The 27,502-nt window shown below is 44.9% G+C and overlaps 1 protein-coding gene and 1 long non-coding RNA gene across 3 annotated transcripts in view; one reads left to right on the top strand and one right to left on the bottom strand.

Annotated features, from left to right (window-relative positions):
- GPAM (glycerol-3-phosphate acyltransferase, mitochondrial) overlaps positions 1-27,502 on the bottom strand; it is a 131,845-nt gene that overhangs the window by 40,802 nt on the left and 63,541 nt on the right. The window lies entirely within an intron of this gene.
- Positions 10,032-16,378, top strand: LOC136793506 (uncharacterized). The gene is made up of 3 exons (XR_010838831.1): positions 10,032-10,118; positions 15,250-15,401; positions 16,326-16,378. It is a non-coding gene; the product is annotated as an uncharacterized lncRNA (long non-coding RNA).

Genomic DNA, 27,502 nt, shown 5'->3' with positions numbered 1-27,502 from the left:
GCAAGTCACAGGATTTGAAGTCACTGTTAAAGAGAAAGTAATGAGAAATGAAGTAGAGCACCACAGTAATTAAAATGTAAGCCAGAGGGGAAGAGTAGGTTCTTATATAAACTTCATTTGTAGTCAACTCTTCTGCAACACCCATTGCACAAGAGTTTACAGTACTTGGAGGAGATGTGGATTGCAGTGCACAGATTACTAAATGAGAACTGTTTTGGAAGCAAGTGACACCCTTGGCAGTCTTTTATCAACAGAACCACGATAATTTATAGTAATCCGTTTCCAATCTAGTCAGCCAAGGTGGAGCAACAAGGACTGAAGGACTGAATTTCCTCTCCTGCTAAGACAACAACAATTAAAAAAAATTTTTTTTAAAAAGCAAAATATATAAAACAGCAAGCAGTGCAGGACAGTGGTCCATAAGGGAAAGGAAGTGAATGAGGTTAAGCACTAAGATTGCCTCAGCCTACTGCCTAGAAAGAGTTGCCAGGCTATAGTGCAGACAGGGCTAATCCAGGAAGAGCTAGGCAGACCTTCTGAGTTGAGAAGCTAGAACTGGGAGATCAGGAAGGCCAAAACAGCTGGAATTGGGCGTAGAGTACCCGAGAGGTGTGCCTGTTCCCACAAGGCAGAGTGAAAAGATAACCAGTGAACATATGGGACCAGGAATCAGGCCTGATCCTGGCCCCCAGACCAGAAAATCCCATAATTTGCCACTCAAAAAGTCTTGCCTCAGTAGTGGGGTAAAATTAACCCTAGAGCAAAACTTCTGTGGTCCTACCTAACAAATCTTAAAAGGTAGCCCCCAAAGGATCAAACTTCACAAGAACAAAATATCCCAAAACAAAGTACAAGAATACTTAAAGGATATCAAAAATATCTAGCACCCAACAACGTAAAATTCACAATGTTACTCTTCCAATCAAAAATCATCAGGGATGCAAAAGGAAGCAGGAAAGAATGAACCACAATGGGGAGAAGAATTAATTAACTGAAAGAGTCCCAGAAATGACAGAGATGATAGAATTGGTAAATAAGGACACTAAAAAATATTTACAACTATGTTCTGTAAGTCCAAGAAAGTAGAGGAAAGATTGAGTTAAGTAGAGATGTGGAAAACTTAAAAAAGACCCAAGTCAAACATCTAGGTATTATAAAACCATTGTCTGAGATTTTTAACACACACACATGCACACATCACTTGTACAGGACAAACAGCAAGTTAGACGTTACTGGAAATAAAAGAGATTAAAGAACCAGAAAATATTGCAATTGAAACTATCCAAAATGAAACACAAATAGAAAAAAGTAAAGACTGAAAATAAAAATGAACAGAGTATCGGTGATCTTAATATATATGCAATTGGCATCCCTGAAGAAAAGGAGAAATATCAGAAATACATATTTGAAAAAAATAATGGCTGAAAACTTCCCATTTTGATTAAAACTATAAATTCACAAATCCAAGAAGCTCAACAAACTCTTAAGTAGAAACAAGAAGAAAACTATACCAAAGAACATCTCAATTAAATTACTTACAACCAGTGATAAAGTGAAAAATCTTAAAACCAGAGGAGAAAAGACACATTATAGTGCAGAGGAACAAAGATAAGAATATCAGGAGACTTCTCATCAGAAATATGCAAATGAGAAGATAGTGAAGCAGCATCTTTAAAGTACTCGAAAAGAAAACTGTCAGTTTAGGATTCTTTCCCCAAACATGTATTTCAAACACAAGACAAAGACATATCTGACACACAAAAGCTGAAAAAATTCACCACCAGCAGACACTACAAGACATGTTAAAAGAAACTCCTTCAGGAAGAAAGAAAATACAGCCAGATGGAAATTTGAATCTACATAAAGGAATTAAGAGCTCAAGAAATCATAAATCTTTAGGTAAATAATTTTTTCCCTTTGAAAACGCTTTTAAAAGATAATAGCTTAATGCAAAAATAAAAACAATATTTTTGGGGGGGGTTGTAATATATGTAGAAATAAAATGTATGGTGACAGCACAACATCCAGAAAGGGGGAAGTATCTGTTGTTGTAATATTCTTATACTAAGCATAACCTGGTGTAATATACTTGAAGGTAAACTGTGATAAGTTAAAGATGTATACTCCAACTCTTAAAACAACTGTCATAAAAGTAAAACAAAGAGTTGTAGCTAATACATCAATGAAGAAAATAAAGCAGGATCATTTCAAAAAGAAAAGTCACTTGAATCCAAAAGAAGGCAGTAAATGAGGAGAAAGGAAATAAAAATGGATTGATAAAGAAAAAAACACATAGCAAGATGGTAGATTTAAATTCATGCATATAAGTGATCACCCCAGTTAAAAGGCAAAGATTGCCAGACTGGAGAAAAAAGCAAGAACCAACTGTATGCCATCTATAAAAAGAAAAAAAAAATTACTTTAAATATAAAGAGAAATAAGTTAAACAATTGAAAAACAATGTACCTGCTAATGATAATCAGAAAAAATATGGGTGGTTATATTAATATCATACAAAGTAGATTTCAATACAAAGAATATTACCAGAAATAAAGAGGATCATTTCATAATGATAAAGGAGTCAATCCATCAAGGGGAAAAAAACAATTCTAAATATTTATGCATCTAGTACAAAGCTTCCAAATATATGAATCAAAAACTGACAGACTTTCAGGGAGAAATAGAAAAATCCATGATTATAAACAGCAATTTCAGCACCTCTCTTTCCATAACTGAGCAAGTAGGCGGAAAATCAGTAAAGATATACAAGGCTAGTACCAACCAACTTGGCCTAACTGACATTTATAGAACACTACACCCATAGATAGAATATCATTTTTTCAAGTGAATATGGAACGTGTCTTGGTAAAACTTGCCATAAAACAAGTCTCAATAGATTTATAAGGATTCAAATCACATAAGACATACTCTGACCACAATGGAAATTAGAAATCATTAACTTAGAGGTATCTGGAAAATCCCCAAATATTTGGAAACTAACATGCTTGTAAAAAACAAAAACAAACAGACAAAAAAAAACACCCCACCGTTTAAAGAATAAATAAATAAGAATGAAAATTAGAAAGTATTTTGAACTGAATGATGGTGAAAACACCCCTTATAAAGGCTGGGACTCAACACCTTGAAATACCACCTGAGATCAGTGATCTGAGTTGAGACCTGTCTTCTTTTCTAATACAAATATATTAGTGCTATAAACTTCTCACTAAGTTTTGCTTCAGCTACATCCGTCAAATTGTGACATGTGCTTTCTTTTCTCTGCAAGAATATTATGAGGAACAGTGTCAACTGACTTGCCAAAATCCAATGATAAAATATCCATGACATGCCCTGATCTCAAATACAACAATTACTCCATCAAAAACTTTTAAAGGATATAAAGTTGGGCCTGACTTACTCTTACTGAATCTATGCTGTTCTCATCATCCACTTTCCTCTAGATTTGTTTTCTTCATTCATTTATTTAATAAATATGTATAGAACACCTACTTCCTGCCAGGCAGCATAGGATTAAGATAGCCTAGGAGACTTACACAACTGTTTGATAATTGTGTCCCCAAAGATTCAAAAATCAGCATCAAGTTCAGCAGCCTGTGGCTTCTACAACTCAGTTGACTTGGGGCCGGCAATGAGACCTGTCTGTCCAATATCCATTCCTTGAGGGTTCCTGGCTATTAGAAGCCTGATTTTATTCAGAGTGATCTCTTGCCCAACCCCGAGAAAAGAGTGAATCAAAGTATCTGAGTTAATTATGATAATCTTGTTCTCTAATATTCTAACTGTCCCCTGCAGCCAAGATGGTCTTATGACCCAGTTCTGGGCAATGACACCTAAGAGAAAATCAAACTTGAGGATTTCTGGAGAAGTGTTTCCTAGTAAAAGGGAACAGATACAGCTGGCACTGCTTCTTTTCCACTTTTTTTTCCCCATTTGCTCTGTAATTTAATGTCCAGACCCCAGATTACCAATCACACACCTCTGGATTTTAAGCCACTGAAATCTTTTTTTCTGTTACTCACAGACAAATTGCATTCCTGACTCATATTTAATTTTTAAGCACAGTTATTCCGGCTGCTAGAATAACTCAAACATATGGGAGAAAAAGAGCGTTGAGAAATAGTCCCTGCCAGTAGATCACACTGGGGGGTGGCAATGGACGTGACCTTGGAGCTTTTTGCCATTTAGAAAGTACCTTAGGCCAGAAGAGAATGGAATCCCCTCTGACTCACTTTTACCACATGTGTGACAGAACAGGTACTTCAATTTGACTGAAAACTGCTTCACAGTAGATTAAGCCAAAAACGTCAAATAAGCCAAGCAGGAGGCATTCATGCTTCTGGGAGAGCTGGCTTGGCATCTTCTACTGTGTGGGCTGCATGACAAAGCTGATCCACCCACCCCAGGAAGCAAGGCCAGTGGGAACTAGGTAGGGTTCCAGGCTTTCAGCCACAAGCAGGGCCTCGGGGCAGGGCACTAGCTCTAGAGCTGGAAGCAGGGCACTGAATCAGTAACTGCTAGAGCTGGGTAATTAAGAAATTAGCTTCCAAGTCAATTTCTTTTGTTTACAACTGTTAGCTCATTCTTAAAAAGGAAAGTTATTTTTCCTTCTCCCGGGAGTGTTGCCAGGCTCTGTGGTTTAAGTCCTGAGGTTCTGTTGAAAGAGGCTAAATCATTGCCATTAGCAGCCTTTTTGTTACTGAAAGACAAAAAATGGGAAACTATTGACTGTCGTTGGTCACCAGAGGAGGCAAAACCTGAACGAGCCTTCGCTTTCTCTGTGGAATCAAGCTGGATTGTGTGACAGGGAGAGGTTGTCTGAGGGGGTAGAGGCCAGGAAGGCCCATGTGCTGAGAAGGGGCTCAGGATGGAGGGCTCTGCTTATGGATCTGATTGGAGATGGCTCCAATGTAGGCCCTAGAGGTGGCAGATCTTCAGAAGGAGGGTGAATCGTGACAAGTTTTGGAAACTGTAATGAAGATCCAATAGAATCTGTCACAGAGAATAACAGAGGTTTAGAGAAGGTGATGGGAAGGGCCTCTCTAAGGGAGGAGCAGCTACCTTGAAGCTGGGGTGTGAGAAGGATATGAAAGGAGACCAGGAAAGATCTTTCCAGAAAGAGGGAACTATACCTGCCAAAGCCCTGAAGGAGGACAGAGCTTGGCAGAGAGAAGTGAACAAAGGCCAGTGCAGCTGGAGGGAGTGAGGGGGATGTGGCGGAGGGAGGGGCTGGGAAGACAGAAGGGGCCAGACAGGGCAGGGCTTTTTTTTTTTTTTTTTTTTTTATTTATTTATTTATTTTTTTGCGGTACACGGGCCTCTCACTGTTGTGGCCTCTCCCGCTGCGGAGCACAGGCTCCGGATGCGCAGGCTCAGCAGCCATGGCTCACAGGCCCAGCCGCTCCGCGGCACGTGGGATCTTCCCGGACCGGGGCACGAACCCGCGTCCCCTGCATCGGCAGGCGGACTCTCAACCACTGCGCCACCAGGGAAGCCCAGGGCAGGGCTTTTGAAGCCGTACTAAGAAGTTTGAGAAATAGAAATAAAATGGTGATGCGTCATAAATGTCGCGGCGGCATCCACATGCCCTTTACCTTATAAAGATTACAAAAGAATGCATCAAAACAAACCCAGGTCTGTGGACCTGGACAGCCCAGAAGGAGGAGAAATGGGCATTGATTCAGGAGCTGTGATGTAGACAGGGGCCTACCTGCTGCAAACTGGCCTCAGAGAACCTAGGCAAGAGGTAAGTACATTTTGTAAGCTGCCACTTATTGGGCACTTACTATGTGCCAGGTACTGTTCTAGTACTTCATAGGCGTTATCTCAAGCAATCCTTTGTATCAGGCATGGTGCTGTGTGAAAAATAGCCTGTGCCAGACAGCCGCTAGTGGACTTTAATACAGAATTCTACTTAGAAAGGTCTTAGAAGAACTGAAAGGACAAAAGGGGATAGAGAGGCAGCCTAGAGATTAGCAACAATGGAAGATCACTACCCTCCCTAGGGCTGGAGTGACAAAGCCAGGTGCTAACAGAGCCACTAGGCAATAGCTGGGACCAAGGAGAGAGGGGCTGCCTAGGGGGAGCCAAAATCACAGAGCTGCCACCACTGGAGATGCCCCCTGAGAAAGACGGGGGATACCCTCCCTGGCTTCTACCTCTTTCTGGCCTCGTCTGCCAGCCCTCCTACTGGCTGAAGCAAACTGCAGGGGAATCTAAGGAAAGAATTTGCAGGGGGCTACCTCACCCACCCACCCAGCCCCTCCCCAGACATAGAGTAGAGCAGAGAAGGATGGGGATTGGATCTGAGAGCAAATAGGCAAATAAGGTACCCATCCTCCCAGCAGCCCCATGAGCTAGGAACTATTGTTACCCTGATTTTCCATACGGGAAAACTGAGGCACAGGGAGAGGTTAGGTGAATTTGGTATGTGGAAGAACCCTGATTTGAATTCAGATCCATCTGATTCTAGAACCCAAACATGTAACTGATAGCGTTACTCAGCCGGCATAGGTGAGACCCTGGGAGTTAGGCCTGGGCCACCAGATCCCAGGTCTGAAAAGCTTATCCTTATGTTAAACCCCACTCCATGAAGGAACTGAGGGTAGTGACACTAAGAGGTGGTTGGCTTAAAAACTGAGCTGCTGCTAGTTGGGACATCAGTGGACTAACCCTGAGTCCTTCCAGCAGAATGTCTGAGAGTTGTGACAGGGCTTTGGAGCCCGACAACCTGGGTTCCAATCATGGTCTGCCATCTACCAGCTGTGTGACCCTGAGAAAGTTATTTAACCTCTCTGAGCCCCCAAATTCTCTCATTTTAAAAGTGGATTTGCTAATGTTCACTTACTGGGTTATTTTAAGGTAAAATGGAATAACGGATACAGATAATTAGCATATTGCCTACCACATGGTGAGAGTTACTGGATAGTAGCTATTATTATGATTGTTGTTGGTCTCCTCTTGCATAGACTCTGGAGACAAAAGAGAGGTCCTATTCCTTTGAGCTTCAATCCTAGTGAAGAATTTGTCCTAAAATCTTTGGAACTCATATCAACCATTAAGTTTACTTTGTTCTGGGAAGAATGTCTCTGTATCAGTCAGGAAGGGCTAGGTTATGATTCAGTAACAAATGTCTCAGAGTCTTGAGACAACAAAGTTTATTCACCTAATGCTACATGGAAACTGCAGGTTATTACAGGGGCTCCGCTTATAAGGCCACTAAGGGAGGCTCCATCTTGACACTCACTTCCTTGATTGCTGAGGCTGGGACCAGAGAGTATAGTGAACCATGTACTGGCTCTAAATCCACACATCACTTCTGTTCCCATTTCTCATATAAAGCAAGAGAGTGAAACAAGAGGTGGTGTAATCCCACCATGTGCCCCAAACAAGGTAACTAAACATTTATGAACAACCCTAATGACTATCAGAACAGCCTCAGGGAAACTTCTGGTTGGGCTGGATAAAGCAAAGGCCCCAATCTGGAATGAAGGGATTCAGGAGCCTCTAACAGGCCAGACTACCCTATGTGACATCACAAAAGTCTGTCCTTGTTGTGTCTAGAATTGCATCTCCAAAGACATTGTCTTTTAGGAAAAACTTTTCTTCTTAAATATTGCATAAGACCACTTCTCTGAAAACCACTGTTGGTTCTTGGAACATATGCTCCAACATGGTTTGTGGAGCTGAGATGCTGACTGTAAACAAAGCATCTTGTCTTCTGGGAGAGGGATCCTAATGTAGGCTAGATTCTTCATGCCCAGACTTACCCGGGACCTTTCTTCCACTGTTGTATAACCTGATGTCAGATTATGGCATGCTGATGGCTTGTGGAGCAAGTTCAAGCTCTGAGTGTAAGCCTTTCCTCAGCTTTCACAACCCCATGTCCTGCTGGATTTCTTTCTACCTACCTGAATGTTCTTTCTTGGCATTTTTGCTGGTTCAAAGCCCTCCTTCACTCTCATTCTACACTCTGTCCTTAGCAGACCAGGAACCTAGGCATCATTCTTAACTTCTTCCCGCATCCAATCGAATACTAACTTCTGGCAGTTTTACCTTCTAGATAGCTTTAAACTCATCATCTTTTTATCTTCCTCTCTACTTGAACTGTCTTATTCCAGACCACCACCATCTTCCCTGGGTGGCACAACAGCTTACTACCTGGACTCCTCATGTCTGCTTTCTACCCACCACCCTCCCAAACACCCCACATATCAGCCAGGATGAACATTTGAAAGTACAACACTGACGATGTCAAACACCCCCATTTCTCTGCCTGATCCCCACTCCAACTGATTAAAATCTTTTCAATTATTCCTTATAGTTTTTAGAACTGCCAATGCCTGGCACATTCCACCCTTGTTAATCTCACCACCCTCATCTTCTCCCACTTGCCCTCTTTTTCTCTGACTTCAGTCACCCTTTCTTTCTTTCAATCTCCAAGAAAAACGGGCTCTACTCTTCCATTGCAAAAACTGCTTTCTCTGCCAGCAGAGAGACCCTTTTTTCTCTCCAACTCATGCTTCATAATGGAGCTCAGATCTCACCTCCTCATGAAAAACATTTTGACCTTCAGACCAAGGCAGGCCCCGTATCATATGCTTCTTCCCCAAGGGATTTATCACAATTATAATTGAATGTTAATTAATTGTAGAATTAGCCATTTCGGATCTGCCTCTCCCTCTTGAATTTCCATCTTGATTTCTCCCATTCCTTTCCTTTGTATTCCTAGCACCTAACAGTACCTTGTACAGTACAGATTCTTAATATCTATTTGTCAGATGTCTAAATACAACATGGTTAATTAACTATTAACAAAGGAGGGTGTGAATCGCTATGCCAACTGTCAAGAGTCCTGGACAAGGGTAGCTCTAGCAGAGATATAGGAACCTAGAGTTTTAGGGGCTTAGGACTCACGGGTTTGGGGGAAGGCATGTATCCAAGCTTGACAGGGAGATAAGAAGCAGATTTCCCATTCCTCTCCCACCCCAACTTCCTGAGCCAGAGTAGAGAGAAGAACATAAGACAAGGGAGAACAGGAGCCCAACTCTCCAGTGGTAACCAGCAACACAGTGGGAGGTGGTCCACAATGGATAAGAATACCACAATTAAGAACAAGGCAGGGCTTCCCTGGTGGTGCAGTGGTTGAGAGTCCGCCTGCCGATGCAGGGGACACAGGTTCGTGCCCCGGTCCGGGAGGATCCCACATGCCGCGGAGCCGCTGGGCCCGTGAGCCATGGCCGCTGAGCCTAAGAACAAGGCAGAGCACACTAGTGCCCAATGCACTTGAAGGAAGGAATTTGAAAATACTTGAAAGGGAAAGCTAGACATGGCTGAAGACAGACTTATTTTTATTTTTCTTCCCTCAGAATCAGTCTTTGTCCCAAAAGAAAAAAATGTTCATGAAGGGGACAAGGAGAAACAGAGCTACTCCGCATTTATTCTTTTTCTAATGAGTTCAAAGTAAGCTAGAAACTTACTTATTAAGTCTAATTGAAAGGAAGATCAATTGAAGTTCAGCTGAGGCTCATTTTTAGAATACTTTTAAATAAATTTACTTTCATTACTTTGGGGGACATAGAAGCTCTAAGATTTTCTTTTGGAAAATTATCCTCCTGGGTATTCTAAACATACTCCTTAAAACTGTCTCTGGCTTTTAACTTACAGATTTCCCAAAAGAAAATTTTTCCAAAGTAAAGAGTGTTATCAACCCAGTTTCCAATTATGTAAATTGCCTGATATAAAGTGAAACCTGGGGCTTCCCTGGTGGCGCAGTGGTTGAGAATCCGCCTGCCGATGCAGGGGATGTGGGTTTGTGCCCCGGTCCGGGAAGATCCCACATGCCGCGGAGCGGCTGGGCCCGTGAGCCATGGCCGCTGAGCCTGCGCGTCCGGAGCCTGTGCTCCGTCCGCAACGGGAGAGGCCACAACAGTGAGGCCCGCATACCACAAAAAAATAAATAAATAAAATAATAAAGTGAAACCTGAATAAGCATATGATGCAGCTGATGGTGGTTTTAACCAGATATTTTCTGATGGTCGTCATCATATTATTCCTTAAAATACTTGAAATGTATTACAAGGATGACCTCCAACATGAAGGTAAGATATTAGAAAACAGGCTTTCCGTAATTGAGGGTCACGGGGTGCCATCCTCTCTCCCAGCCCCGCTTTATTATTCCGCTGTCTTGGGGGGGGGATTAAGTCTGACCCTTCACTCAGTTAGGATGACTTACACCTCACCTGTTCCTGTTGCATATCCAACTCTGCTTAGGAGATGGCAAAACATTTTCCCCTTTATCAAATTGTTTTACGCTTACTTTTTCTAGAGGCTTTCTGTTCTGGTCCAGGGTTCCTACTTCACCTCTATCTATAAATTTAGCCCACATACATGAATTGTAGCATTCCTAGTAACCACTATAGGCTATGGGTGGGATTACACAAACCTTAATATCCACAATGTTGGTTTTTCTACAGATTATTTACAAGTGATTTTCTTAGAGAATAGTCTGTCTAAATTTCTAGGCCACCTGCTCATTAACTGTTGATGATATTGGGGTGTCCAAAAAGTGCCTTCGGTTTCTAAGTAAAAATAAAAGACACATTTTTCATTTTCACCAAGAACTTTATTGAACAACATATTCACCCTTTTGTGCCACTACCTTCTGCCACTTTTCAGGCAACTTCATAATTCCATCTTCCCAAAACTTTTTATCTTTTTTGAGCAAAGAACTGTTCCAGGTACCTTTTACAGTCTTCCAGGTAATTGAATTTTTTTCCATTAAGAGAATTTGGTAAAGACTGAAATAAATGGAAACCCAAAGGTACAATGTCTGGTGAATACGGCGAATGAATCAGAACTTCCCAGGCAAAGTGTAACAGCTTTTGCCTGGTCATCAAAGAAACATGCGGTCTTACATCATCCTGATGGAAGATCATGCATTTTCTGTTGACTAATTCTGGACGCTTTTCGTCAAGTGCCACTTTCAGTTGGTCTAACTGGGAGTGGTACTTGTTGGAATTAATCATTTGGTTTTCTGGAAGGAGCTCATAATAGGGGACTCCCTTCCAATCCCACCATATACACAACATCGCCACCTGTGGATGAAGACCAGCCTTTGGTGTGGTTGGTGGTGGTTCATTTCTCTTGCCCCATGATCTCTTCCATTCCACATTATTGTACACTATCCACTTTTCATCGCCCGTCACAATTTGGTTTTTTGTTTGTTTTAACATCTTTATTGGAGTATAATTCCTTTACAATGGTGTGTTAGTTTCTGCTTTCTAACAAAGTGAATCAGCTATAACACACGGAAAGGTCAGGGAATGGACAGCAATGTATTTGGAGATACTTGAGCTGAGACCTCAGCCATCTCATCTTTGGATTTTTTTTTAATGCTTTACAGAGAAGCATATATTTTTTTATTAACAGTGCAGCAATATCTATAATGACTGAGAGGATCTGCCAAAAGAATAAAGCCTCCTACCCACCCCCCCAAAAAAAAAACTCTTAAACAAATTGTTTGGATGGACCTAGAGTCTGTCATACAGAGTGAAGTAAGTCAGAAAGAGAAAAACAAATAACGTATGCTAACACATATATATGGAATCTAAAAAACAACAAACAAAAAAAATGGTTCTGAAGAACCTAAGGGCAGGACAGAAATAAAGACTCAGATGTAGAGAATGGACTTGAGGACACGGGGAGGGGGAAGGGTAAGCGGGGACGAAGTGAGAGAGTGGCATGGACGTATATACACTACCAAATGTAGAATAGATAGCTAGTGGGAAGCAGCCGCATAGCACAGGGAGATCAGCTCGGTGCTTTGTGTCCACCTAGAGGGGTGGGATAGGGAGGGTGGGAGGGAGATGTAAGAGGGAGGAGATATGGGGACATATGTATATGTATAGCTGATTCACTTTGTTATAAAGCAGAAAGTAACACACCATTGTAAAGCAATTATACTCCAATAAAGATGTTAAAAAAATAATAGTTACAATAATAAAATTATCTACTTGGTCAATAACCTCACTTTATAAACCACGGTGACTCTTAGCCAAATTCAAATTAAGCAGAGTAGTCAGCTGGCTCTCCTCTGCATGTGACATGCAATCTGTTCTTATTCACAAAACCAAAGGTGGCACAAACAGGAATCCTGTTATTAATCAGGCATGTGCTTCACATGCCTGATTAATGTGCTTCACATTTTACAATATGGCTACCATTCAGACACATCCAAAATGATAATTATTCTAAGCCATTAATTACAGCTGGGAAAACTATATTATGCAGAACTGTGAAGGGTCTTGGAATGTTGAGTATAGAACTCAATCTATGGGGTTTCCCTGGTGGTGCAGTGGTTGAGAGTCCGCCTGCCGATGCGGGGGACACGGGTTCGTGTCCCGGTCCGGGAAGATCCCACATGCCGCGGAGCGGCTGGGCCCGTGAGCCATGGCCGCTGAGCCTGCGCGTCCGGAGCCTGTGCTCTGCAACAGGAGAGGCCACGGCGGTGAGAGGCCCACGTACCGCAAAAAAATAAAAATTAAAAAATAAAATAAAATAAAACTCAATCTATGGTTATAATCTGTGTGTGCCCCATTTTCCTCATCTGCAAAACAAGTCTAATAATAGTATATACTTTATAGGGTTAATGTGAGGATTAAGAGTTAAAATATATAAGGCTCTAGGACAGTGCCTGGTGCATAGTGGGAACTATATAATGTTTGCAGTCATGATAAGAATCCCCAGGAGAATGTGTAATCCTCTAAAAGGAAGGCTGCATTTGACCCAACAACCATCAATCCCCCTTGCTTTCACAGGTCATAAGTGATAAATGTAGCCTTTGAGAATCATAGGCTTGCCCAGCTCCAACTCAACAAATGTTCCTTTTCCAGTTAGAAAGTTTCTAGAATTTTCCTTTGATAAGCATGTTATAGACTGAGTCAGTAAAGTCTTTAAAGCAGTAGTTCCTAACTTTTTAGAATCAGGGAACACTTTGAGAGTGTAGACTTCCTCCTGATTAAAAAAAAAAATGTACATGTAAAAAGTTTGCATTCCATTTCAGGGGGCTCATAACCGCCCCCCCCATGATCATTCATGGACCCCAGATTAAGAATCAGTGTTTGAAAGCATGGCTTGGAAGAGAGCCACCTTTGGATCTTGTTCTTTTAAGAATGTCTGAAGCAAAATGAGACAGAAACACGTACTTGCACATTGTAAAGCAAGTTTTAACTACTGTTAGCCAAGAGGGTTGATAAATAAGGGGTTCTGGTGAGGATAAAGGTGATGAAAGAGGAGGAGAATGAAGAGGAGAACATGAGGGGGAGGAGGAGTCACCCCAAATGGGTCAAAGTTGATAAACTAAATGTACACTTTTACCTTTAAGTGAACCAAGTATGCACACTGCTTGGAACTGGAACTTACTGTATGGCTGTAATTATTGGCAACTCTAGAGGCAGTTTATCTGATTGTATCAAAGCTTTCTTTTAAACCTCAAACAGGTAAAATATTATCACTGGGGCTCTTCACCCCCTGTTCAATGACTGAGATACAAAAGAAATGCTAATTATGGGAATTGAGCTGTGAATTTTGAGTGACCCTAGGGACAAAATGATTATCTGGTTGTCTTAAGTTGCGGGAAATTTATTAGGGGGTTTTAAGATTACGTTAACTGATTTTTACCTTAAGTGCTCCACCTGGAGAAGCATTAAAGTCTCCTGATAAGTAAGGAATGATTTCAAAGAGGTAATGGCATTGGCCAGAAGACTTTTTTTTTTGGTGAGTCAGGGGTACTGTGAGGAGAAAGCCCAAGCGAGGTGGATGCGTCCTGCTGGGGCCACGTGATGGGCTTGGCACTTTGACTAGGGCTCACTAGAGCCCCTACTCATCTCCCATTTCCGACAGTGATGAATGCCAGAGACCAAAGAGGAAGAATAATATATTTACAACAAAGGTCATAGAATGAGGCCAAGGACCCAGTTACATTTCTACCCCATTATGATCTTAGATTGCATCCCTGCCTCTAAAAGCCAAACATCTTCTCAGGATCTGTGAGCGGTGACATGCTCTTACCCGTGCTGACCTCTGTTCCCTTGTCTTCTACTGTCTCCCCTACCCCAAAACCTCCGCTTTGCCCCAGTCCCCAAGGCCATCTCTTTGTTCTTGGACAATCCCAAGCTCACCCCTGGCTCAGGGCTTCTGTATTTATTGTCCTCTCTGCCAGGAACATTCCTCCTCTAGATATTTGCATGGCTGACTCATTCTCATGTTTCAGTCTGAGCTCAGTTAGCAACTTTTCTGTCCCCTGCTTTGGTACTTTCCTTCATACTGTCCTATTTTATTTATAGCACTTATCACTGTCTGAAAGTAATCTCTTGATTTATCTTCTTCATATTGTCAGTCTTCCCCATTAGACTGTGAACTCCATGAGAGCAGGGATCGTCTATGTCTTGATCACTGCTGCAGCCCCCCAGGCTTAGAAAGCACTAGAAATACATTTGGTGGATAAAGGAATGAATGATCATCATAATAGCTACATTTATTGAGCTTTTCCTCTGTACCAGGCACAGGGCAGCAAATACTCTCTCACTGAATTCTCACAGCAACCCTCCAAGGTAGATATTTCTTATCCCCATGGTACAGATTAGGTTTCAGAGAGCTTATGTGGCTTTTTCAATGTCAAAGCAAGCAAGTAACCAAGACCTGATTTGAACCAAGGTATGTGTAACTCCCACGTTAGACTCTAAATCAGGAGTCAGCATGCTTTTTTTCCATAAAGGGCCAGATAGTAAATATTTAAGGCTTTATGAGCCATGTGGTCTCCGTTGCAGAAAGCAACCACGACTACGCATATACAAAGGGGCGTGGTAGTCCGCCAGTACAAACTCTATTTACGAGCAGTGGGCAGGATTTGGTCCAGGGGCCATAATTTGCAGATCCCTCCTTTAAATCATCATTCTATCTGAGCTTTGCTAGAAGGGGTTTAAACAAAAGAGGAGGAGGGGAGTAAAAGAAAAGCGTGCCCTTCAAATAAGAAAGAAAGAAGGTGGATAAACTAAGTTGAAAAAGGCAAAATAGGTGATGGAGTTCTGGTAAGAGCTATGACTACTTCTTCAACTTCTCCACTAACTTATAACCATCACTGAGACCACAGGAGAGTTTGATGCAAATACGGTATTCTGTTTGAAGCAAGTTTCCATTCTTATTGTAATTATCTGTGATTTCACCTTCCAGCACCCTAACAGACCACACATACCCTCCATCCCAAGCAGGCCCAAGATAGGCAAGATTGAAGGATAAAGTATCCCGAGGCACCGTGACGATTAAAACTCTTCCTCTCTCAACCACCGAGCCTGAAAACTTCAGTCTTTTCTTCTCAAGCAAAGGTATGAGTTTGTTGGCAAGAGGTGAAAGACAAGATATGAATCACAGGTCAGAGCCAGCCCAGAGAAATCTCCCGCAGCCTCATTGAGAAGGTGAACATATTGGTGCCCAGGTGTTTAATCAGAGTGGCTCTCGAGACTGAATGTCAGCATTAACGCGACAGATAAACTCACCAGTCCCTTGAGCCTGGGCTGCAGGGTAAGGGCTGAACTTTGGGAAGATGGGAAGTAGGGACAAAGGTGGTTTCTACAGCACTTGGCTATGCTGGAGCCTTGGGGCGAGGCCTCCTCTCTGCCCTGTTTTTCTCTCAGGCAGCCCTAGGGCATTAGAAACGCTGTAGACAAAATACTCATTTCTCTCTTACCCTGCAGAAAGTGTCCCTCTGGAAACAGCACGTGGCTCTTAAACCAAGAGGTGCATTTTCCTCAATCTGTATGCAATTTTCTAAACGTGGGCTTTAAATGTTTGAATAGTGACAAAGATTCAAACCTTAGTCAGGCTCCTGAAGCTTTTCCGAGGCCCATGTGTGTGCTTTCTTGTAAAATCCAGTTTTTGTTAGAACGCTGCTAAGTCAGTTTCACCAGAGCCCCCACCTTTGATATCTGATTGGGTTCCTTATCCTCTGCCATCCCCCAGGTGATATCTGACACCCGAGACTTCAGCAAAGAATCCTGTTGGGTCAGTTTACCCAGAATCCCCCTTCACCCATGATGTTTCTTCTTGGTGATTTTCCACCCACTGACCCCCAACCTCCCCCTTAGCTGTAAATCCTCACTTGCCCGGGCTGTACTTGGAGTTGAGCCCAATCTCTCACCCGCACTGTAAAATCCCATTGCAGTGGTCCCTATATTTATCACAGTGGTCCCAAGTAAAGCCTGCCTTGCCATCTTTAACAAGTGTTGTTATTTTTTTTCCCTCTAACACAGGAAGGCAGCCCCAGCATGGTAGAACCAGCATCTAAAGATGCAGCATCTGATCCTGATCCAGCCCTGAATGAACCAGCAATGACATCCTGGGTACCCCTTGCCACTGGCTTCCTTTTTCTGAGCCTATTTTCTTATCAGTAACACAATGAGTCAGTTTCATACCTTTTCATCCACCCAGACGTCCATCTTTCTGTTGTCTGTTTAACATCTATTATATTTATTGTTCTTAATAGCCACTATTTCAGATCATTTATATTATTAATAAAAATTGATTTCTACTGAACACTTAGTATTTACCAGAATTGTGCCATGTGCTTTCCATGTTCAATTTAATATTTAATTCCTCACAAGGAGGAACCCTTGTGATTGCAGACTCACAGATATGACAGCTGAAGTTCAGGGAGGTGACATAAATTTCCCAAGGTCAATCAGAGAGTAAGTGGCAAAGCTGGGATTTGACACTGATCCTTTTTTTCTTTTTTCTGAGAACTACACTGCCTTCATGAGCCCTGTAGCCCCTGGTCAGAGTCTGACCAGAGAGGAAAATGCAGATTCAAACTCCCTTGCCCTAACTTTTTAAAAAATTTATTTATGTATTTTATTTTTGGCTGTGTTGGGTCTTCATTGCTGCAGGCGGGCTTTCTCTAGTTGCGGTCAGCAGGGGCTACTCTTCGTTGCGGTGCGCGGGCTTCTCATTGCGGTGGCTCCTCTTGTTGCGGACCACAGGCTCTAGGCACGCGGGCTTCAGTAGTTGTGGCACGTGGGCTTCAGTAGTTGTGGCTCACGGGCTTAGTTGCTCTGCGGCATGTGGGATCTCCCCGGACCAGGGCTCAAACCCGTGTCCCCTGCATTGGCAGGCGGATTCTTAACCATTTTTTTTCTTTTTTTTTTTTTTTTTTTTTTTTGCGGTATGCGGGCCTCTCACTGCTGTGGCCTCTCCCGTTGCAGAGCACAGGCTCCGGACGCGCAGGCCTAGCGGCCATGGCTCACGGGCTTAGTTGCTCCGCAGCATGTGGGATCTTCCCGGACCAGGGCACGAACCCGTGACCCCTGCATCGGCAGGCGGATTCTCAACCACTGCGCCTTAACCACTTTTTATTACTGTACCATGATGGCTTTCGCTGGGTCAGGCTACAAAATACCAAGATGTTTTGCCTGGAGGAGATAGTGTAGGACCTGCCATGGATGTTCAACGCATGGTCTTTGCCCTTGAGACACTTAGAACCCAGGAGAGATGATAAAACCCACAGCCCAATCCATGCCCCAGGAGGAGCAGCGCTGATAACCCACAAAGTGGGAGTTCCCTCATCCTCAATTTCTTGTTGTCATTTTTGTGCTCAAGCCAACATGAAACAGTGGCATCTACACATCTCTGGTTATTGGAGAATCTTTTTCTTCGCTAGGGAGAGCCAGTCCCTTTAAGGATGGACCAAGTCAACAATCTGGTGGTACAAGAGATCTGGGGCTCTCCTCAAAACAAGCAGTTGAAGATTTATTTTTGAGATGACATATCAGTGTTGGCTTGACAGGGAGGAGGTTGTGGGCACATGGTGGGATAAGGATGGATTCCCAGAAACAGCAGAGCAAGGCTGGCAAAGTAACTGGTTTGTGCAGATCTGATTCTCTCAGGGTTGGGGGAGAGAAAAGGGGAATGAGTTTAATTACTGAGTGTCTACTATGATCTATGTGCTTTTATATACACTGAGCATTAGGTCCTCACAACAATGTATAACGTTGCTGTTTTACAGATGACGCTAGCAGGAATCCAAACAGGAATTCTAGCTCTTCTTTCCATGCTTTACCTCAATGCCTGTGTAGATACCGTCCTACTCTAATTCAGCTTTTCATGAAGTAGATGGCACTTTCTCAATAGAATATCTGTAAAAAATATTTAGGCTGTAAAACCTAATACAGTGCACAACACATAGTGGGAGCTCAATAAAATAGGATAAATGAACAACTCCTAAAGTGGTTTCTCAAACACAGGTATCGTCTGATCCAATAGCTCTCAACTGGGGGTGATTTTGCTCCCCGGGGGACATTTGGACATGTCTGGAGAAATGCTTTGTTGTCACAAAAGGGGAGGAGTGCCACTGGTATCCAGTGGGTAGAGGCCAGGCTGCTGTTAATCATCCTACAATGCACAGGACAGCCCCACGACAAAGAATTATGACCCATCACGTGCCGAGGTCGAGAACTTCTGATCTAATCTAGCATGTTTCACGAGGAAGCCATGACCCAGAGAGATAAGGAGACTTGCCCAGGTTCATACATCAACAACTGGTTGATGACATCCCCTGGAGCCTTCTACAACGGTTCTTGCCAGACCTCAAGGCTAGCCAGCCAGAAGGCTGCCTGCCATAAGAGGGATGGGTTCAGTGGGGAGGAAAGACCATGTTGGCACAAAGGCCCAGGCAAACCAAACACAATCCCACAGGTTCAAAAGGACCAAGACTGTTGCTCTTCAGTCTGGATCATCCCCTGAATAAGCAGCCAAGGGAGGTTCCGGAACTAGGAGGCCCAGACTCAGAACACAGAGTGCTCACCTAGAGGCCTTTGCTGCCACCAGCTTCACACTCCTACTCCTTCCTTTCCTTAGGGTTGCAAACCAAACACAAGGATCAAGTCAAAGAAAGAATTTTCTTCTAACAGCTAAATAGACAAGCTAAAAGTACTAATGAGTGGGTGGTCATATTATGTCAAGAAGATATTGCCAGAAACTGATTCTCTCTAAGACACATTAGTCCTTTGCATCGTCATTATCACCACCAACAATTTTTTGGCCTCTTATGTGCCAAGAGATGTGTTGGGTCCCAGGGGAGAGATGGGGAGGAGGAAAAGAGGTGTCCACTAACATCACACATAAGTTATATCCTTGACCCCAAGAAGTACTCAGTCCAAACGTGAGGGTCTCCTTTGCAACCGCCATCACAGAGCAAAGCCAACATTGCAAAATGGGTAAAACAAAACCCTCCTTACAGCTAAATAGCTAAGCCCAGTATGAGTCACTCATTTTAAACAACTTTGAACACAAACACTCAACTTCAGCCCAAGAATTTGGACTTTACCACTTGTGTCATCGGGATTTGGTTTGCCTGGGGGACATTTTCTTCTATCCATCAAGCTTCATGGGGGGACTTCCAATGCCCTAGATCACACCTAGAATGACAGGGTAAGCCGATGCAATACGGACTTCACTTAACCAGAGGAGATGCTTTGACCCCGAGGTCCCCTGACCTAAGAAGGTAAACAGAGGGCCCCCCAAAGGCCACCCTGAGCCAGGGTACTAGCATCTCTTGCAGCAGTCTCTAAGCTGCCTCTCAGTGGAAGCTGGAGATCTCAGTTAACACAACTCTGAAGATGGACTTTTATCTTGAAATTTCAATGAAAAATTAAACATCCTGATTACACTGAGTACTAACGGCTTTTATTTCCATTGCAACCGCTTCCTGAGACAGATAATTCCCCTTTAGATTTTCATGAGTTTGGCCCAGAAATCGGATATTCAAGGCATTAAACATACAGGAGGCTGAGATGCCAAGAAAACAGTCGTGTCTATTTAAGGATTTGGCTGCCTCCGGCAGCTACGTGTCTTGGGGAAGTGAGTGGAATTTGACTATATCAGCTCTGCCACTCTGCTGCAGACTGGAAAATCAGATACTAAGAAAGACAGCCCAGGGGCTCCTGCTTGGGTCTGGACATGGGTGCTAATTTCAGGATGAGCATCTATCTTGATGGGCAATGATTCCCAGACCTTGAGCTATCACTTGTTTATTCTGCCCCGTCATAATATTAAAATTAAACTCAACAGAGATTGACAATCTACAAACAACATCACTTAATAAAGAAAGAATGTTTTAACAACCCAACAAGCAGGATGGACAGACTCTCAGAACAAGGGGAAGTTTCTCAGACTGAATACCCATAGCCATCTTAAAGACGTGCTACTTTGTCCTTCGTTCTCATGTCACCAGAGACTGGAAAAACCTCACAGACCAGCACCTATCTGCAGTGTGGAATCTGGGTACTGTGAGTAGCCACTGGAGTTGTGTGGAGAAGAAGTAGACTTGAGACCCAGGTTGAATGGAGAAGATATTCCAGGCCAAGGATAGGGAGGGCTGAGGGGTAGAAATGGGGGCACAGGAGTTGCCCTGAGAATAAACCACTGCTCTGTGGAGGCACCCCCTACGCTGTAATGCTACAGGATTGTAATGCTTGTTCAATTACGCGTCTCTTCCACTGTGCTTTAAGTTCCTTGAGAGTAGTGTCTGTACCTTGTTGCCCTGAGTCACAGAGCTAATTAGATGTGGTGGTGTAGCAAGTGGGCATTCGAAGGAGCAATGGCAAAGCACAGAGGACACACAGTGCTGCTTCCAGGACCCATAGGATCTGAGGATTAGAAGGCACATTTTCTATTCTCTACTCATGCATGCAGTTTCTGCCTGGTGTGGCGGAAGGGGGCTCTACCTCCATCCTACCTGGCGGGCTCACCCTAAGCATCAGCCCACAAGATAATTAAAGTGTGCCCCAAGGGGAGCCTGATGGGAGTTAGGACTGTTGCTGCCCCAGAAAGGTGCCCGGGGGACCACTGAGCGCAGGCTCAGCTCTGCTGCCTCCGTCTGAACAGGAGCAGGGCTGAGGGTGTGGGGCAGCCAGCCTCCTGCCCGCCTGCGGCTTGACCATCCCGCTCCCCCATTGCCAAGTCTGAGGGCAGTTCTCAGTCCCAAGGTCTTCACTTTTCCCAGGCCCTCGTTACTCATAGTCACTTTCCGGAATTGGCTCAAAGAAAACATCACCGACACAGTTACCAGGAGACACCAGGGTTCAGTTCCACAACCAGGACCCCTTCCCTGCAGAGTGAGTCCAGCCCACAGGGAAATGGATGTTGCTTTCTTTCAAGACTCATTTTAGGTGTCTTTTTTTTTTTTTTGGCGGGGGGGGGGGCTGATCTGATTTTTGCTAGGATGTTGAAGCAGAATAGACAGAGCCAGCCTCAGCTACACATCCTGCCATCCCCACCGGGCACTGGGTGGAGGCCAAATGCAAAGCTCACCAAGCAAGCGCGCTGAGGCAAGGGGAGGACAGGGTGGGGAGAGGACTCAGGAGCCCGGGGGTGATGATGGAGCGTTTTCAGTAGCCACGAGCTCGGTGTGACAACCAGAGCCGCACTAAACATCTGAAATGCAGCTCGGCAGGTGGAGAACTGAGCTCCACCCTGGTGGGATTAGCAAGGCTGTGGGGTTCTGGGAACTGAACGGTGAGAGTGAGTTTCCCATTGCAAATATCCTGCCATTTTCCTCTTAGGACCTATTGGGGAGAATTTGCTTTGGGGTGCTACTCGCTCTTCAAAGTCTTGCTGGAAATGGTCTTGTGTAGTGTATTATTTCTGGCATGGCATCTCTGTTCCTTCCTCACCATCCAACCCTCTGTGACTCTCCCACCAAGCAGAGGATTTTAAATCCTGAATTCAGCGGAAGACACTTATGTGCCTCGAGGTATCAGTCCTACTGCCGCCTTCCCACCGTGACTGCCCCCTTCAGGCGTCACTGGCTAACACTCCGGGGCACGGGGTCCCCCACGGGGAAGGTGGGAGAGAATGGAAGATGCTGACACTGCCCTTTCAGGATCCTGAGACTGGCCATTCCCTTTCATCACTCTCTGCAGGCTTAGCCTCTCCATCACCCCCCCAGAACTGGCTTTGTCTGGAAAAAATGCTAACCAGCCCCTTACAAGAGCCGTCACTGAAGCCCCGGCCAGCAGGCTCACAAAAGACACCGTGCACAGTGCGAAAGGAACACGGCGCTCCTGGGAGGCTGAGTGGGTGAGGAAGGGGGCAGCCTGGGGCACATTCATGAACAGCCAGAGAAGACGATGGGTCCACCCCCAGGTCCCCAGCTCCCTGCTCTCCTCCCAGCCTGCTTGAGCGTGGAATCTCACCACCAGAGATGACCGCTCCAGGTGGGCTAGTCATCCAGGACGGACGTGTAGGAAGCTGGGGGAGAAAGACACAGAGAGCCTGTTATCTGGCCCCTCCCACCCCAGCGTCCCTGGGAAGGGGTTAGGGATTTTCATCTGATAGAAACGATCCCAGGGGAGTGAGGATACTGGGCTCCAGCTGGGGAGTAGGAAAGAGGTGCTGGAGAAGAGGGATTCCAGGAGACAGAACCGGCCAATTCTACCTCCTGCCCTCCCTGAGTTTGGGCCCAGCCTCTCTCCGGCAGCGGAGGCAGCTGGGTAGAAGAGCACTGGACAGGGAGTCAGGAGGCTCCCAGTTTGATCTGGCTCTATCCTGCTGTGGGTCAAGGAATCTTAAAACACCAGAAAGCAGCGGCTCAGTCTCAGGAATCATTCAGTTCTTCAAAGAGGGCTTTCTTGACTAGCTTTCCACCCCCATCCAGATCAGGTCCTTTGTTCTTTCTCTCATCACAGATGGGAATGACCTATTTCTTTGTGTGATTATTTTTACTGCCTGTCACCCCCCACCCCATTTACCTGTAACCTCCAGGAAGGCGGGGAGCTTCCTCTGCCTCATCCTCCACTATATCCCAACGCCTTGCACACAGTAGGCACACACCGCTATTTATTGAAAGCAGAATCTCTACTTGCAAAGTAACCCCATGAGAGAAGTATTATACCTGTTTTACAGATGAGGAACTTGGGGCTTAGACAATTGAAGTAAGAAGTTGAAAAAGCAAACTTCAGCCATGGATCTGAATGACCCTTTCCCCATGCTGCACTACTCTTCGAACCAAGATTAGCAGACTAGGGATATTCCCTTAACCTGCAGGCCTTGGCTTAGGTTTGGGGGGCTGTGATGTTCTAGAACCAGATGCCCAAGACATCTGGGAGAGAGGAGGAGCAGGAAAGGGATCGCTCTAGAACAGAGGACAGCTCAGAGCCGGTGTCCCCGGGCAGGTGTCCGGTCTTGCCAAGCCAGGTGCTAGATCAGGGTCCAGGAAGCATAACTCTGTGAACTGGGCTTATCCTCCACCTCCTGATATTTCCCTTAAAATTATGAGGGGGAAGCAGGATTCACTCTGATGAACTTCTCAGACCAATTACTCTGAAGAGTCTCAAGAAATACAACAGGGCCTCAGTAGACAAAACTCCCTGGGAACCACGAAGCAGTCAGCAGGAAGAACGATCTTCCATCCTGTGAAGCAGTTTTGTGAGACCAAGCCTTGATAGCATCCTGCTGCAGCTAACCAAGCAGGGACAATCGGATACAGACACTCAAGAATGAAGACAACACAGGTGGAAACATTTGGAGATTAAGACAGCCACCAAGACTAGAGAAAGGAAATGCAGTAGGCATAGCTATTTCTTAACCTAAAATGCATAGGGAAAAATCAGCTTTAAGAAGAGCCATTTAAGGGCTTCCCTGGTGGCGCAGTGGTTGGGAGTCTGCCTGCCGATGCAGGGGACACGGGTTCGTGCCCCGGTCCGGGAGGACCCCACGTGCCACGGAGCAGCTGGGCCCGTGAGCCATGGCCGCTGAGCCTGCGCTCCACAACGGGAGAGGCCACAGCAGTGAGAGGCCCGCGTACCACCAAAAAAAAAAAAGAATAGCCATTGAACATAAAAGTATTCTTTTCCAGTTAATGCCAAAATAAAATCGTTTTTCTTATTTTTGTATCATATCCTCCCCTCCTCAACCACCTCCAGCTAAACCTAACAATTAGAGAGGACGGAATACATACTTTCATCTCCCTTTCACCTTCATTCCAAGTGATTAAGGCCCTGCTGGCACCACAAGGAGCCCAGCTTTCATCCACAGCAAAAGGAAGTCCTTTGACATCCAGCTCTGTCTGCCCACCTCCAGCTCAAGAAACACCACCGAGGTGGGACTGTAATGAGGCTGCGAATGGACAAGGCGCGTCGGGTGCAGATCCCAGACAAAGTGCGAGACAGATGCTCCTAAACAAGGAGCTGGGGGCCACTCTTCCTTCTCTGATGCCGGCCAACATCACGAGGACTGGCACCACCAAGGAGGGCTTTGAGGATCCGATTTGACAACGTTTCAAGCTGAAGCAACAGGGTTTCTCATAAAGTGTGCAGACCCCTCTCGGGACTTTGGGGTTCTGAGCCAGCGGGAAGGATGACAAGGAGACCAAGGGGGGCAGCTAGACCTGGGGAAGGATTTCATGGGGGCAAATCACGCAGACCCGAACGATACCTCACGATCGCGCTTACAACCAACCTCTCTCCGGCTGCAGACAGCTCATTGCTTGGCTCTGCCTTTCTGTAGAATTCCAAGATTCTGAGTTCTCTTTCCTTCCACTTCCTTCCTCCAATTTCTCTGCCTTTCCTGCTTTCCACTTTACTGCCCCAGCCCCTCCCCACCCCCATTTCTAATGTCTTGACATCCTAAGAAATTAGACCTCCTACAGCCCCAGAAAAAAAATGTTTTTAATACCTGTATCCTTGACTTTGTGCTGTTTGAGGAATTATTTCCAACCAGTTGATTAGCAAAGCTGATGGAGACTCTGGAGAAAACAGCCCCAGCCCGAGTGCGGGGATGAATGAAAATCTCTTCGGGGTGCTTGTTTGTACGGCCAAAGACTGAAGGACTTTGGGTGCTCGGTAGTAACCTCAGAAAAAGTCCCGAGGCAGCCGCAACTCTCCCAGCACAGTTTCGAAACACCACAGGGGGAGGAAGCCCTCTTTAATCAAATAATAACCAGTCAGAGATAAGGCCTTCTAGGCCGAGCTCAGCCAGCCAATCACACGCTTCCTCCTGACCGCAAAGGCAAACAGACCCAGGGCCGAGTCTGAGTTTCAGGGCTTGTTATAATTTAATGATGCTGCCGCTGGTGTCTTCTTGGCTTCGCCTGGCGGGATTTTCCGACTAGGAAGTGAAGCCCCAAGCTCAGGAACCTCACCGTCAGTGGAGGCACCTGGCCCAGCTGAGGACCCTGAGTGATCACGTGGCACCCAGCTCCCTGCACAGATGCTTCCACATCACCAAGAGGACCCTTGCTGCTACTGGGAAGCAGGCTTGGGTCAGCAGGGGGTGAGCATCTTTGACACCAGCTGTGCAACTCACTGACGGTGCCCCTGAAGAGGCGGTGCAGACCCCAGTGACTCGCCCTCACATATTGGAGATGCTTCACGTGCATTTCCTAGGGGTCCTTGATTAGCAGTGACTTTGAGCTTTTCTGCATTCTTCAGCCTTCCCAATCACCCTCCGCTTCCAATGCTATCAGTGCTCCATGAGGCCACAGAGGTAGCATAAGGAAGGTGGGTTCTGGAAGCTTAGCAGGCCTGGGAGTGAATAATGGCCCTCCATGTCTCCAGCCCTGAATACGCCGCTTGCTTTAGCCCCTTCCTCGTTGCTGCAAGGATTAAATGGGAGAACTCTGCCACGCCCCCGTGAGGCTGTTACAGGCCCTGAGGAGGTGTAAACAAACCCTTAAGAGGTATTGATATATTAGAGGTCAATATCTAAAGGAACTTAAGGAGAACCCCTTCCTTAGGTGAATAACACTAAGCATCAGCAGAATCCATTTGGGGGCATTTCATCCCCCGCCCCCCACCCAGCCTGTTAGCGGCCATTCTTCTCCCCATACCCCAACCTCCCCATCAACCATTCACTCAACAATATCTATTTGGCATCTCTCACTGGGGGAGCACGAAGGTGAGTTCCCCACCCTCACGAAACCATGTTACAGCACAGGAGGCAAGAGTTTATTAGAGTCCTCAGTGCCTGGAGCCAACGGCAGGACAGTGAAGGGGGCTTTGTCACGGAGGATTTGGTCCCGTCCAAAGGGGACAAGGGAGAAACCAGCAACGGCGCACAGGAAATGCACTCAAGTCGGGGGGCCAAGTGCAGCCAAACTTTCCCCAAGGGGACTCCCTGCGGGTATCAGACCAGGGGATAAAAGAGGAAAGGCAGAGTTGTATCGCCACTCCTTTTAAAAAATATAGGGCTTCCCTGGTGGCGCAGTGGTTGAGAGTCCGCCTGCCAATGCAGGGGACACGGGTTCGTGCCCCGGTCCGGGAGGATCCCACATGCCGCGGAGCAACTGGGCCCGTGAGCCGCGGCCGCTGAGCCTGCACGTCCGGAGCCTGTGCTCCGCAGCGGGAGAGGCCACAACAGTGAGAGGCCCGCGTACCACAAAAAAAAAAAGATATATATATATATATATATATATATATATATATATATATATAAAACAGCCTCATGAACATTAATTCCCATACCATACAATTCTCCCATTTAAAGTACACCATTCAATGATTTCTAGTATATTCACACAGCTGTACGGAATGAAGTTTAGAACATTTCATCACCCCAAAAAGAAACTCCTTCTCTTTAGCAGTCATTCCCCATCGCCTGCCCTACATTCCCACCTCAGCCAGCTCTTGGCAACCACCGATCTACTTTGTCTCCCACGATTTGCCTATTTTGGACATTTCACATAAATGGAATCATACACTATTTGACTTTTGCGACTGGCTTCCTTCACTTGCCATAATGTTTTCAAGGTTCACTTCATTGCTTTTTATTGCTGAATAATATTCCATTGTAAGAATATACAACAATTTGTTTTTCCTTTCATCCATTGATGGACATCTGGATTGTTTCCACTTTTTTGCTGTTACAAATAATGCTGCTATGGACATTCTCCACTCCCTTTTATCCACAAATTCACAGTCTCATAGCAGGGAAATAAGAAGGAAACAAAGCAGGTGAGAGAAGTAGCTTTTGAAGGATATCCCTCTCGCCAGAAGAGAAAACATCACAACAGTAGCTGTGCGTGATATTCGCACAAATTTTCACAACACATAAAGCACTGTCACACATTCCCTCTCATGTAATCCTCCCCTCAAGCCTAGGGATGAGGGAGGTATTATTTTTATTGCCATTTTAAAGATAAGGTCATAAAGAATAAGAAAGTTTGGGTAACTTGCCAAAGGTCACCCAGCCAAGAACTGAGCCAGAATTAAGTTCTACGTTCTTTGTACTCCAGCTCTTCACACACAAAACAGGCTTTATGCTTCTCTTACATACTCAGACTTGGCTTCCAGGAAGCGTAGTCCAAGGGAAAAAAAAGAAGAAGAAGAAAGAAAGAAAAAGAGATTTGGCATTATTTATGGAGAAAGTGGCAATTAGGCCAACAAATAGTTATTACTGTCTGCGTTTTTTAAATTTGTACTTAAGGCTCAGAAAGATT

The sequence above is a fragment of the Kogia breviceps genome, chromosome 2 (assembly GCF_026419965.1).
Source record: "Kogia breviceps isolate mKogBre1 chromosome 2, mKogBre1 haplotype 1, whole genome shotgun sequence".
NCBI lineage: Eukaryota > Metazoa > Chordata > Mammalia > Artiodactyla > Physeteridae > Kogia > Kogia breviceps.
This window is presented reverse-complemented; position numbering and strand designations above follow the sequence as displayed.